This window comes from Haemaphysalis longicornis, unplaced genomic scaffold, assembly GCF_048455015.1.
Source record: "Haemaphysalis longicornis isolate Haplotype H1 unplaced genomic scaffold, Haemaphysalis longicornis Haplotype H1 scaffold_2, whole genome shotgun sequence".
Classification (NCBI taxonomy): Eukaryota; Metazoa; Arthropoda; class Arachnida; order Ixodida; family Ixodidae; genus Haemaphysalis; species Haemaphysalis longicornis.
This window is the reverse complement of record NW_027526295.1, coordinates 129,074,228-129,089,137: the sequence shown is the minus strand read 5'-3', so window position 1 is coordinate 129,089,137 and position 14,910 is coordinate 129,074,228. Positions and strand designations below refer to the sequence as shown.

At 49.7% G+C, this 14,910-nt stretch overlaps 1 long non-coding RNA gene across 3 annotated transcripts in view; it reads left to right on the top strand.

Annotated features, from left to right (window-relative positions):
- The window catches only part of LOC144167378 (uncharacterized), a 44,872-nt gene that overhangs the window by 16,511 nt on the left and 13,451 nt on the right, over nucleotides 1-14,910 (top strand). For all 3 annotated transcript variants that reach the window (XR_013321976.1, XR_013321974.1, XR_013321975.1), the window contains one exon: nucleotides 7,812-7,981. This is a non-coding gene — a long non-coding RNA (uncharacterized LOC144167378). The remainder of the gene's footprint in view (nucleotides 1-7,811; nucleotides 7,982-14,910) is intronic.

Genomic DNA, 14,910 nt, shown 5'->3' with positions numbered 1-14,910 from the left:
ATAAACTGCTCCCTGTTCACCTGAGAGCTCTAAGCTGCCAGAAAAGTTTCAACAGTCAGTATCCGGAACCTATTAAGCAGAGGAGGAACGCGCGCTTCCAAGTAAACTACTGCATTTGCTGCATTCTTAGGCAACCCTAAGCAGCAGCGAAGAGCCTGGCGCTCCAGAATAACCAGACGATGAAGCTTATACGCGGCGCACCCAGCGAATAACACGCACCCAAACTCTAAAATGGGGCGAACGTACATTCTGTATATCATAAGAAGGGTCTCTCTGCGCATGCCCTTCTTTCTATGACTGAGACTTCTCAACATCCCAACAGCACGTGCACCTTTGGCCTCAATGAGGGCTATATGTGGGATCGAGTCAAGTTCACTGGTGTAAATATTCCCGAGGTACTTTAAAGAAGGAACTGAGGAATTATGCACTGTCGGTAACTGAGAGTAATGTTAACAGGACCTGAGATCGGAAAAACTAATAAGGAACATTTGTTCACATTCATAGAGAGACAAATACTGGCCAACCAGGAGGCAATAATGTTTAGATAAGACTGCAATTATTCATAAAGAGATTGAATGTCAGGTGCTGATGCAAAAAACGCAATATTGTCGGCATATACATATGTGGAGACACCAGAAACCACCGGAATAGCGCTTACAAGGATGTTAGGAAGAACAGGGGAAACGACCGCCCCTTGCGGTACGCCCCTAGACTGGCCGCTGTGAGGAAGTAACATTACATTTTACACAACTGAACTGCCTGTCTCTCAGAAATTCACAAATCCAAGCTATGATTTATCTTGGGAAGTTTAAGACTTGTAACCGGGACAACAACACAGGGTATTCGACGCTATCAAAAGCTTTTGTATACATCAAGGGTTACTAGGGCCGAAAGCTAGTTTAATCCGGCTTTCAATGTCCATATGCGCACTTCAAATCGAACACCCAGGGCGGAAACCAATTTGTCTTGGGCTAAAAATTCTAGAACTGGACACCAATTGCATTATGCGCTGCTGCAAAATCCGCTCGATTAATTTAACCACGTTAGATGTCAACGCAATAGGCCTGACGTTTTCAATCAAGAGGCCCTGACCAGCATTCTTAAGTACCGGAAGTATTTTGGCGAGACGCCAGACATCAGGGATCCATGCATGTCTAATAGAATAATTGATCATGTTAAATAAATTATTGGGAGCCTCGTCAAATAATAATTTCAGCATTTCAGTTGTAATGCCATCTGGGCCAGGAGCTGCAGCAGTGAATTTAGTCATGACGTCAGCGAGCTCTGAGAGCGTTACCTCTATGAAGTCGTCTACCACGTCTGGCGGAGTAAATGACATCGCTAAGGAAGACGAAAAACAAGCTTGTAGCCCATCAGCTATCGGCTCTAGGGACTTTGAGAGTTCACCTGAAGATAGCACCACAGTCTGTATTATCTGGAGAGGATACTGCTTTCCGCGATCGAAGAAAGCGAAAAAGCGCACGCTTATTGTTAGGCTCGGAGAGAAACAAAGATCGATCTGTCTCATAAGTCTGTTTAGCATTAGAAACAGCGCGTTTGAATACCGCTGAAAAATATTTGTAGTTACACCAGTTAAGCGGGGATAGGTTCTGGCAAAGTTTCTTCCAGGCCGCCTCTCTACGTCTAAAGCTGCGCGAAGATTCTTCGTACCACCAGGGACTAGGCAATACTGACTTCTTCGACATCACTTCAAATAATGACGACTGAGCTGAAGTGGAAAGGGCGGAACAAAGTCCTGTCTCACATTCAGCTTCATTTTGTGTGACCAGAGAGGACAGGGACTCCTTCAGAGAGGATTGAAACCTTTTATAGTTAACAAAAGAATGGCTCTGGCGGTTAATTAAACGGATGGGACACCCGATGTCAAAAACTATTGGGATGTGGTCACTACTCCACCCGCCATCAACGGTCGACCAATAAGGCACTGAAACACCTCGAGAAGATATAGTTAAATCCAAAAAACAGATTGCGTTTGTCTCTTATGGTAGGTTGGAGAATCCGAATTTATGCATGTCAAGCTGTTATCTGTAATCCAATCCAGCAATCGATTACCGCAAGAATCCGTCCTGAAGCCCCAAGTAACGTGGTGGGAATTAAAGTCTCCTGCAAAGATAATGGGAGGTACAGCCGAAGCAATAGCCAAATCAAGTGGTTCGGAATCCATGACGCCACTACGAAAGTACACGTTGGCCAATGAGAAGGGGAGGCAACCAGGTAGCTTTAGTTCCAGCAGTAAAATTTCACAGTCTGGGCGTTGAAGTTGGAAGGACACCTTCGCGTTGCGGGCAAACTATGTTGATAATAAACCGAACAGACCGCCACCTCCGGTTGGCCTGTCTAGTCGAAAGGTGCGGTAATTATAAATACCAAATTTTTGGTTTCTACTAAGCCAGGTTTCCTGTAGCCAAATTACGTCTGGGGAAAATTGTGAGCACAGACAAAGTAAATCCGCAAAGCCTGCAGAAACCGAGCGACAATTCCACTGAATAACGTTTAGAACCCCTATGATTTAGTGAGACCGGCTGCATCAACTGCAGCCTCTAACATCTGATTCTTGGTCTTTGAAACAGATTTACCTTGATTTTGCTTTTGGCTGCACTACCAGAGTTTCGGTACTGGGTGATCCGGAACGTTTACTAGACTGATGAACGGTCTCCATAGGCCAAGCCTGAAGCTCCATGTCCGAGTCTGAAGAGGGCGAAAGGGGAGGCAAATACTCTGTGTCGGCCGTAGGACCACGAACAGACGAAGAACCAGCCTCAGCGTAAGTAGGATGTTCCGATCCACGCACCGAAGTAGCGAGAGTAGACGAGACTAACAGAATCCGAGGCAATATTAGCTGTTGAGAGCAGCGGACCATCAGGGGCGGTGGAAACTTGCTGGATCACTTGGGGAGAGGAGGTACACAAAAGGGGAGCGGGCTGCACATATGGCGCCAGCTGAGTCACCACTGTGCGAGACACGCACTCGATTATGGTGGAAGTTAACTGGGTGATTACTGAAGAGACACCCTTCTCAACAGCCGCTGCTACAACGGAAGCAAAAGCTGGGTCAGCGAGGGAAGGCTGTTGGAGCTTGGCAACGGCTTGTTCAACCGCGGCAACAATGGTACTCACTACGGCTGCATCAGCAAGTGATGGGGAGTGTTTGGCCGTAACTCCAGCGTAACCATGTGTCCTTTCTTTGACAATTGTAACAGCATCCCCGCGCGAGCAGCGGCGCTTACCCATGACCTCGACAACTTGGACTTCTTGAGCTCTCGCAGGGCAATTAGAATAGTCAGCTGGGTGTGCCGCTCCACACAAACAACATTTGGCATCTTGGGCAGTGCATAGCTCGACAGAATGGCTCTCACCGCATGCGCGACACCGGGGAGACGATTTGCATGTCTTGGATGTGTGGCCAAAACGCCAACAGCTGTGGCACTGAAGAGGCCGAGAAGGGAAAGGTTCCACACGGTAAATGAGTGGCCATACTTTAATCTCCGATGGACATTGCATCCCAACAAATGTAGCAATGACAGATTCTGTTGGCACCCTGTTTTTCTCTACAACACGGCTGCAACTGTAAGCTGAGCTGACTCCCGCTACCTCCTGAGTGGTAATCTGAACATCAACACCTCGAACGATGCCCTTCACGCAAGCAAGGTGAGGGGGGATAAATGCACTCACCTGAACAGAGGCAAACATTGTACATTTCAAAAGGTCAGTGACACAGGTCTCGTCTGACGATCGGCACAAGACGCCACCTTTGCCAAACGGGCGAACCTCCGTAATGTGCTAAAACTTCTCAGTATCCGCTCGAAGTGCCGCCTGTACAGCCCGCGGGTTTTTCAGCCGGATGAATCCGCCACTTACTGGCACCAGGGCCACGGGGATGCTGCCCACCCCACTGCGCTTTAGGGCTTCCAATTGCACGTCCAGCGGACGAATAGAGGCCGCCCAGGGGGAACTCCCCCGACCAGGAGACTCAAAAGACATCCAGGCGCGGAAACCAGCAACCTGGAAGAAAAGAAAAGACCAAAAGAATGACGGGAAACAACCGCTAATCCGCCTGAAGGTTGGCCGATCACCTGACCCAGGAAAGCGAAAAATCAAGCAGCTTAGAAGCAAGCGACCGCACCCACAGATCTTCTTCGTCGTCGTAGGCTGGCATGACAGAGCCACCCTGCGTTTCCCTCTTCATCGTCTTCTCCTGACAATATTAACTTTAGAAATTCTTACGCATTTAAAAGCTAGTTTTTACTTGAGGTAGGGGCGGGGGGGGGTGCTGCGGTAAGACTTCGCCTCGCCTAATTGAGAGCATGTTGTGCTCGGAGGTAGTAAATCCACAAAGACCGAACACGCCGGGCATGACCACTTTGTGGATGCACATACCAGGATACAAGGATCACTGCACAGGGGCGCAGCCGAACTTTCATAGCAACCGTTTTCGGCCGTAGTGAGCACCAGGTGTGGAGGTCAACGGGCGTCTGGGGAAGGCCTGTGAGGACATACGCCACGGCCTTACCGCTTGGCGTCGGTTGTATGTAACGGCGGTCAATTATTGCTGGAGACGCGTAGCCAGTTAAGAAGGGGATACGGGGTAGGCCGTTCATTTCCTGAAGCATTAGAGCTTATGCGAGCGGTGAACCTAGGCGAGAGCGTTTCTTAAGTTCACCCAGCTTTTGAGGCAGGCCCCCCCTAGTTCTATTGTAGTACAGTGTCGGTGGCGAGTACGGCGGGAGTGGTATTCAGCGAATGCATGCTGCCAGAGTTGTGGCTAATATATGCGGTTGCTGCACCACGTAGGTAAAAATAGAGAAGGCATCAGACTCCTACGAGATGAGGGCTGCTCCTGGAGTGGATGCTGGAAGAGGTGGAGGCGGGGACGTAGTCTATGCGGAAGCTGTAGCCTCACATGAGTTCCTATCTGCAGAAACCTTCTTTGAGCGCCGTTAGGCCAGCAACTGAGCGCAACCAGCGGACAAATTTGTCGCCTTGGTTTGTAGTACCTGCAGGCGAAGTTGAATGTCTTCGAGGGCAGGCGTATTTAGGTGGGTGTAGTTGAAGTTACGATGGATGGATGAGATCGGTGATGATGATGTTCATTTTGAAGATGGCTCGCTGGTCGAAGACACATAGCTGACAACGGTCTACTCCACAAACTGTACACTTTAATACAATATTTACACTAGGTTACAACAGACATCGCAGTACCATTGCTCGAGGAGAGCTCGAGACGAGCCCGCATCAAGCGGGGCTCTCCCCTCCACCTGTACACCGAACCCCTTGGTTTTCTTACAAAAACCACGCCTCCAAGGAAGGCGGAACCAAAGAAAGAGAGGAGGTCACATAATTAACAGTTCTGGCCGTTTATAAGCCGCACAGCCACCCACAGGCGGAGCTCATAATTAGGCAATTGGCCCACCCCTTGTCCAAAACCCTTTTCCCATTCCCACGCAAACTAGACATCAATACTCCGACAGGACTCGCACCGGAAGCCGCGACACTAAAAACCAACAAACTACCCAAGTCTGACGCGTTGTTACACTGATTTAGGAGTACCGTCACAGAGACCGAAAGCAATAAATCCCGAACCGTCGTTCCAATGCACATCTGTGTCGTGTTGGCGCAGTGTGTTTACGCGGATCGCCGCCATCGCTTCATCCCCGCTTCCCAGCGGCCTTCTGCAGCGGCTTCCGGTCATTCCCCGAATTCCCCATTTCAAAACGGACGGGCACAGTGTCGTGATTTGTTTAAAGAAAGTGGCCGGTCTTTGCGTCGAGTCTGCCCAGCGATTTACGACCGGCCGCTTCCGGTCCGCTCCCGAACTGTACACCCGACGCGCCCGGTGCGAGCAATGCACCACACGGCCTCGCTCCTCTCCTGCTTCTGAGAATTAGCGGCAAACGGTTTCTTTCCGCTGCCGACGCGTTGAGCAGGGTCCGCGGCCCCCGACCAAGAGAGAAGAACAAAAAAAAAAAAAACGGCACTCGAAAGGCTGCTCCAACCTCCGGCGCTCATAGTCAAAACAAACACACAAAAAGAAACCTCTCCGGCTAGTCTTCGTACCACTCGATGCAACCCCTCGATCTTAACAGGTGTCTTGAAGACAGTCGCGCTGATGAGGACGACGAATTCGCACCATCTCGCTGCATGACGTCGAAGTCGTAGGTGGGGTAAGAGAAACACGTTCTGGTGCGTGATCTTCAATGTCATCGTTACCGTCGTTGAAAGCTAAGAGATCGTACCGGTTCGAAAGCGGGAGCCGTTGAAAAATTGGGAGTGGTTCGCACGCGTTCGCGGCTTAGTGTTAAGATTTGTTGGACGCTTTCTTCTGTGATATCATGCTCATCAGAATTGCACAGTCCTCAACGCAATTTAAGGACAGCCTTCTTTTCAGTGGCCACGTTCGGGTTGGCTGGGGTCAGAGTAGGCGGCGTATTGGAGCAGGATGTAGGAATGTGACCCTGTTGAATGCATTGGTAACAAAATACTGGCCTCGTCTTGTAAGGCCGAGGGAGAAGGATGCATCCATTCTAGATGAATCGCACCGGCGGTTCTTGGTGGCAAAGAACATCTACTAGGCACGTACAACGACTGTGAGTAAGTGAGTGGTTTATTGATATAGAAAGTGGAAAAAGAGTGGACTGGGGTTATTTATGAACTCATTTGGGAGTTCACCAGCATACAACCAGTCCGTGAGAAGAGGAGAGGGGGAATGAAAGGAGATAGGTGAGAACAAATGGGGACAGTAAAAATGGGAGAGAAAGAAAGATGAGGAGTGCGTAAGGCTGGTCGGCAGGCATTGGGCTACAGCCATTGGATGAGGTTGGTCTCCTCGAGGAAGGCCAGGACAAATCGGAATGCTTCCCGCCGCATTGAGCTGGGGCTCGCCGGGAAAAGCAGGTCCATTAGAGTGTGGCTGCGCAGCCCGAGATGCTGAAAATGCGGCCCGAAGCTGTTCTCACGGGGCATCGGGGTGGCGGCAAGAGCAGAGCAGGTGCTCCAGGGTCTCAGGCTCTGGGCAGTCTGCACATGTGGACGACGACCGGCGGCCTTGTCGGTGCAAGCGGGCTGCCACCACGTTGCAGCAATCGAGCAGCATGCGGAGGAGTATGGAGCGGGCGTTCCTGCTGATGCGGCCAGGCAGGACCTGGGCCACGAGGACGTGATGCGTTTCGCATGGGATAGTGTCCGGGAGCACGTCGGATATTCACAGGCATCGACGTCCGACACAACATAATGTCTTAAGTCGGGGGGAGACGGACATATGGGCGAGGTTTGAAAACTTATGGACTACCTATAGTGAAGCTAACCATACAAAAATTGGGTTGGTGTCTCGGTGAAAGGTGCAGCCATTGTGACCCTGAGAATGCGGACATGCTGATAGTGTTTGCAGAAAAGCTTTCGTCGTGATTTGACGGATGTTGACACTCTTCTTTGGTTTGATGCCAACCTTGAAGGAAGCTGGCTGCGTGTTTGTAGAGCTTGATTGAACGCCAGACGGATTTAGGCGGCAGGGCAGTTTATCGTCAGCGTGTACGTGGTTTCCTTTTGGAACGTCCACGGGGGAAATAGCCGCCTCAGGCTGATGCGGCGCTAAATGGGAAGACTCGGTGCAGAAACGTTTGTCGTGATCTCCGGATAAATGCATGAGCCAATTTTCTGTTATATGCAGTATCGCGTGAACACTTGGTGTTTGCAAAAAGTTGTGAAAGGTACTCTACAAACTAGTACGTCTTTTGTAAAATTTACAGACAATAAGTGAAAGTAATGCCGTGGCTAACGTCGTTCTTGTTGTTCCAGTTTATAAGCGGGCCTGGCGATAATATGTACCTAATGTACCGAAACTTTTACAACAATCGCAACCAAGGCGATAACATAAAGTGCACTATGGCCTCAAAAATATCTTTGAATGGAAGTTGTCACACTGCTCGGTACTGCACAAAGTGGTATAACATAACGTCCGGAAGTGGGTAAGTCTCTTTACTTACAGTGCAAGTCAAAGCGGAGCTGTATCTTCGGGGATATACGAATATTCATCAAACTATACATTTCATTGATCAGGAGTGGAAAGCCTTTATACACTTCAATACCTGCTGTCGTGCTACCCCCTCCACAACGCGTGGTTACGATTACGGAAAACCTTCTAAAATAAAGGAGTATGACGTATCAAGAAAACACAGAAGTCACTTTATTTCGCAATTTATTTAGGTTATTTCTTCCTGGAATGCCCAGAAATAATCTATCCTTGAGGCGAAGTTGTATCATAATTGGCCTTTTCCTGTGGAGACGTTTAGGGTCGCCTAACTGCCAGAAGAATAAGATTACTGCTAATAAAATAATGTTGGCATAATACAGCACAATCTTCCTAGGGTTTAACTATAATGTGCTTTTAGATCGTGTTTTTTGAATTTGGGCGGCGAATGCGCTACTCCAGCTTTATAAACAAACGGTCTGGCGATTACAATTTTAGCTTTGGCATGTTCTGCATGGTTAGTGTTCTTAAAGCCGATTACACAACCTAGTATCCAGAAAGGGTTTTTGTTGCCGATTCTTTTCTGCGTGACATTTTCAAGTTCGGCAGGAGAATTGGGATTTTTAGTTGTGTTATATGGACATGGAACATAGCTATATCTGAATAATGATCAGTTAATGAGGGATCGCGATTGCTACTTTGAATAAAATATTTAAGACGAATTTTACCTGTCCAATTGGTGGCTCCCAGACAGCTTTTGAAAAGCTGGGCATGCTATTTTCGTTTTTGACCTTCTCGTTTATAATAGTAGGAATCTGCTCGGCTCGCTGCGAGTTTTTTCGAAAGATGATATTCTTCTAATGCCCATGCAAGCGCAGCTGCCTCTTCTACCTCACCCACTCACCGTTCACGCATTTCCCCTGCTGTATCGGGTAACCCATTGAACGTTTTCTGGGTTCAGGTTTGCCGCGTTAGCACTGCTGCGCCATCCCTCTTAATAGTCGGGACTTAGTACTGGAGACACGAGCGCCAAGGTCGGGTGACATTTTTGGGTGCAGCCCTTCGGCGGCTGCATCTGAGCTTTGGCGGCGGGGATGGCTGTGTAACCGAGCGAACGATGGGAAAACCGAAGTGTGAAAGAAAGCAAAGGGGGAGACTGTGAGGGGAGGGTGGTTCGCAGTGGCGGCGCGATACGTTTCTCCGATACTCTTCTACGCTTCGGCACATGGTGTTAGAATGCGATGGTATCCATCCAAATCTACTTGAGGGAGATATTCGTCTTCCAGAAGCTGTAGGATTTAAGGGTAACACAGAGGAGTTAACTTCAAGGCTGTCGAGGCGACGAAAACATTAGATTTCTCGTTCAACGTAGCCATGATTGGCCTCCCCGAACAACTGGATAACATTCGCGGCTTGCAATACAGCTTGTATGCAGATGACGTCACGCTCTGGGTTCCGGGTGGCAGTGACGGACAGATACAAGACACACTACAAAGGGCAATAGCGGTAATAGAAACTTACGTGATCCCTCGTGGCCTGAACTGCTCTCCAGAGAAATCAGCGCTTCTACTCTATCGCCCGACTAGCAGGGGACGACGGGCAGACTCAGTACCTCCGGACATTCAGCTCTTTACATGCGGAGGCCAACGCATCCCGACAGTTTCAAGTATCTGAGTCCTGGGCCTCCGCATCCAGGCCAACGGACACAATTCAGAGACCATACTCGCTCTCGAAAAGAGCGTACACCAAACAACTCGCCTGATCTCACGAATAGCCAATCGACACCACGGGATGAAAGAACACAACCTCGTGAGATTGGTACAAGCCTTCGTCATTAGTAGAGTAACATAAGTCGCCCCATTCCTGCACCTGAAACGCGATGAAGAAGCCAAGCTAAATGCCATAATAAGGCGGGCTTATAAACAGGCCATAGGGATCCCGTTAACAGCCCCAACCGAACGGTTTGAGGAACTCGGGCTTCACAATACCCTCAGCGAGATTATCAAAGCTCAAAGGCTGTCACAGCGGGAGCGACTTATCCAGACTCTAACCGGCAGACAGATCCTCAAATCGCTTGGCATTTTTCCCGCAGGGATATCCCGAACCAAAATAGACCTACCAGCGGAAACAGGGGATCGCATGTACATACCACCGCTACCGAAAAACATGCACCCCGTACATAACCAAGAGCGGCGACAGGCCAGGGCCAAAGCCCTACAGAAAAGATATGAAAAATCAGAGGACGTGATATACGTAGACGCCGCTGATTACATTGCTCGCGACGCCATGGCCCTCGCAGTGGTCAATTTCCGTGGGGATTCAATTGCCTCATGCTCGGTCCGCACGACGGACACAGAGGTGGGTGAAGAGGCGGCCATCGCCCTGGCGATGACAGCTTCTCCAAAAATTAAATTCCTTGTTAGCGACTCTAAGTCGGCTATTTTAAATTATTCGAGAGGGCGAATTTCACCCGAGGCGTCCCAAATCCTAAACTCTCGATCCCATGACGAGCGGAACGGGAAGATATACTTGATATGGGCACCGGCCCACTCGGGCCTGGCCGGAAACGAGTGTGCGCACGATGCGGCTCGAGGCTTTACCGACCAAGCTAGCGTCGACACTTCTGACCCAGACGCTCACTCGCTTCGCTGGACGGGCAGAGACAGGCTTGTGTCTTACAGGGAGCTGACTACTCATTACCGGCTTGAACGAGCCCGCTACCCTCCCGCTCATCCCTCCCTCAGTAAAAGGCAATCTGTGGTTTGGCGGCATCTTCAGACGAACTCGTACCCGAACCCGTCGCGTATAGTCATTGTTATCCTGGACAGTTTTCAGATAAATGTCGGAGATGCAAGGAACGGGCTGATCTTGCACATGTATTATGGGCATGTCCTCAGGCGACTCCTCAGAGCCGCAAAATTAGCAATAATGAGCAGTGGGAGACCGTACTGCTCAGCTCAGACCCGGCGAATCAAGTCTGGGCCGTCCAGTTAGCCGAAGACGCTGCTAGGACCCAAGGGCTCCTGGCGGACGCCTAGGGTGGAGGTCTAGGTCTCCTCCACAAACTGGACAAATAAAAGTTGTTTCTCTCTCTCTCTTTCTCGTGGACGAAAAGCAGAGAGGGTAATATTTCCTAGGACAGCTACTACCTATAACAGAAGAAATAAGGGGGGATACCACTAGCAATCATCATGGGCATCATCATACCATCATCATTATCAAAGTGTGCCGGGGCAGTACGCTGTACCCACACGAGACGCTCGCCTGCGCGAAGCTTGGTGAAAACATGAGGGGGGGGGGGGCGTGCGCTTGACGATGATGGGTATTCGCTTCCTAAGACGCCGTTCACGGTCCCTTCCTGAGGCCCACTTCGCACAGCCTGAAAGCTTAAATTAACAGAGCTTCTGCGGCGCTAGCAGAGGTTGCAACGGAGCGGTGGGAGTGGCTATCTACTTGCGTATGGGTTGGTTACCAATGCCCGTCGAAGTGCTTGGTATTTCTAAAGAAGTTGGCGAGTTGTGTACCGCAAAGTTTGACAACCGCTTGCTGATAGCGGCCGGCTACTTCTCGCCTACCGCGCTTACCAAATGCGTAGTGCACTTCCTGCGCCTCGGATTAGCCGACCATCGATCTACACAGATGTTAGTGATGAGGGGATTTAAAGTAGACATCAAGGGAAACAGCAATTTCCTACCACTCATGTGCGAGAACCTCCTGTTCCTCTCCCTCGTAACGCCTCCCAACGCTGTAACCTTGCGCAATGCTTGCATAGACTCGGCGTTCAGAACCAGCCACTGGTGCAGCAACTCCATCATATATAAGTCCATTTCGCTGGCCACAAGGCCTCCTTTAGGACAATGAAGGACTGGGAAAGGGGGTTTCTTAAAGAAGGACAAAGTGCAGGAGTGAGTGAGTAAGTGAGAGAGTGAGTGAAAACTTTATTAAAACGAGCTTCAGGCGCTGATGGTTCAGCGCCCGCCCGGTGGGGGGGCCTCCTATAGTCCTGGAAAACGTGGTCCGCGCTTGCTTCCCTCGCACTCTCCACCAGGCTACGCTGGATTTAGAGGTCGAGCTGGCCAGCTGGCCCACTTACTGCTCGTTCGTGGAGCGATGATTGAGGATAAGGGATGGAGTTTGTGACACTCCCATACCATGTGGTACAGGGTGCGAGGCTGGGAACAGAAATTACAGGAAGCATGGTAGAAGGTGGGGTAGATGGCGTGAAAGAGAGTGGCGCGAGGATAGGATTTTGTGTGAAGTCGGCTAAAGGCAATCGCCTCGGCTGTGGATAAATGGGGATGTTGGGGAGGGGGGAACTGTCGTCGTTCGTGGCAGTAATGGGCAAGGATGTCTGTGTATGAACTAAGAGTAGCACGTTTTGGAGAGTGAGAGAGCTGCGTGTCTTCGCCTTCCTTAGAAATGTTCCGGTGGAAATAAACACGGGCAGCGGCGTGTGCCGCCTTGTTTTCCTCGGAGGACTCGTGAACGAGGATCCGGATCATGTACATTTCTTTTAGCTGGCGCACTGTTTGCAGAATTTTGAGGCCCGCGGGTTTTATGCGACGTAGCAGGAAGTTGCGGCAGGTGGTTTGGGAGTCGGTCATTACAGTGATGTAGTCATTTCCAGTGGTGGCGGCCAGAGCGGTGGCAAGTTCTTGTGCTGCTTCAATAGATGTCGTGGAAACTGTAGCAGCCGTCAGTTCTGCATCGTTAGCGCGTGGGTGACGCTCACGACATAGGCGGGTTGTTGGAGGTGCGGAGATCCATTAGTGTAACGAGTAAATTGAGAGGCTGGAAATCGTTGTGTAGGGGCTCGTATCCGGGCTTCTCGGCGTGGTTTGTTGTAAACGGGTTGCATATTCCTAGAAATGGGTGAGACTGTGACGGAGTTTCGGATGGGTAGAGGGATGCGGTGCCTATGTTCGCATTTTGGGGGAGGCGTGTAGCCGAGCCGGGTAAGTGTAGCCTTGCATGTTGGCGTGAGCTTGAGCCGAGGGAGTTGTGAGATGCGATTAGCTTTTTCCAGTTCCTCACATGTATTATGGACGTGGAGCTGTAGAAGTTTTCTTGTTGCTGTTTTTGAAAGTAGTCCAAGGGCGGTCTTTAGGCTTGGCGTATGGCGATGTTTAGCTTTCCCTTCTCCGCGGGTTTTAGGGCAAAGTACGGCGTACGTAACCCGGATAATGAGGATGGCGTGAATGATGCTCAGGGTGTCAGTTTCTTCTAGCCAAAATCCCTGATGGGAGACCCTGCGGATGACGTGAATGAGCTGGTTAAGAGTCCGTTGCAAGGGAAAGATAGTTTGGGCGCCTGAGCCATCTTTTGGTATGGTGAGGCCTAATATGCGTAGATGTGGGACATTGGGGACAGGTGGCTTATTAATGGTAAGTTCTGGATCTGGTATGGGATCTAGACGCTTCTTATATGTTCTTTTGCACAGGGTTAGAACGGCAGATTTTTCGGGGGCACACTCGAGTCCTCGGGTTTTCAGGTATTGTTGGGTAACCTGAATGGCTGCTTGAAGTGCGTCTTGCTGGTCGCCCGGATATCCAGTGAGGACGCAGAGCGTTAGGTCGTCCGCGTATAGGGACCGGGCAGCTGGACGGGTAGCGCCACCACTCGGCGCTCCCCTCGTCAGTGGAATGAGCCGGTGCACTGGACTACACAGCCTCCCGTTGTTTTTGTCGTGTTTACTTCGGTGTTTTGAATGTTTTGGTGGTGTTGTGAGCGTATATGTGCGGTGAAACAAAGTCTAGACAGATGTCTTGGGTTCTTAAATGCAGTAATGACTACGTAAACTTGTCGGAAGCTTCTAAAGTTGGGTATCGGCTGCAATGGCATAAGCGCTTTTTGCAGCGATCTGCGCTTGGCTACACCCGTTCTGAGTACGAATAGAACTACCATAAGTAGTATTATTTTCTTCTTAAATGCACTAACGGCTACGCAAACTTATTGGATGCTTGTAAGGTTGGGAATGGGCTACATTGACACCAGCGCTTTTTGCAGCGCTCTGCGCCTGGCTCCGCGCGATCTGAGTAGGAATAAAACTATTAGCAATAATATTATTCATTTCTAACACTTTAAATTATCTTCACTGGTTTCAATGACTACGGTTTCCACGCCAGCCTTGGCGCTGGGATACCTTTAAATAGAAAGGCACCTGCATACGAGATGGATTAACGTGTAGCCGTAGAAATGTTGCGTAGTTTACACTTTCTGTAACCGTGAGCTATGTGCCTTCGGTTTTGGTGAGCGACACTGTGACAGAATGGAAGCCTGAAAGCCGAAGTGTAAATCCCACATTTGTGGTGGTCATTTTATCAAGAGCCAAAGTTATTCACCAACTCAACAGCCCAAGCTACAAACCATCCACCATCCCTTCTCCCTTTCCGTTTTACCACCTGCATAGACTAAAGGCTGGCACCGATAGTTAAAAAATGTGGCAGCGTTAACGTCAGCCGGTGTTTTTTAATGCTTAAGTATTCTTTACAGAGTACCTAAAAAACCGTGTAATGCCTGGTGAAGACACCAAAAACGCGCGATTAGTTGCCTCAAATATGGGTGCATCAGCCCGTGTCCTCCACCACAGACACATTTCCGACACGCTGGACAAAGTTTAGATTTTGAGAGGGGGGCATGGAAGTTCAAAATTAAACAGCAAAATCATCTAGCTCTTCGTCTAATGATTATGATGGCTGAACGCAAAGCTTTCTTCCTGCGAAATCGAACGGGAAATGGTCAAAGTCAAAGACGCTGCGATCAAAAGACCAAACTGCGTGCTGGTCAAATTCGACGGTCAACTAGTCAAAGTTTAAATTCAGAAGGCAATCAAGGAACCCATACGATAGAGCTTTGCGATAAACCCTCATCCTCGTTAGACGAAGGTGGGCATGATTTTTCAAGCATAGGTGGCAGCTTGTAAACCGA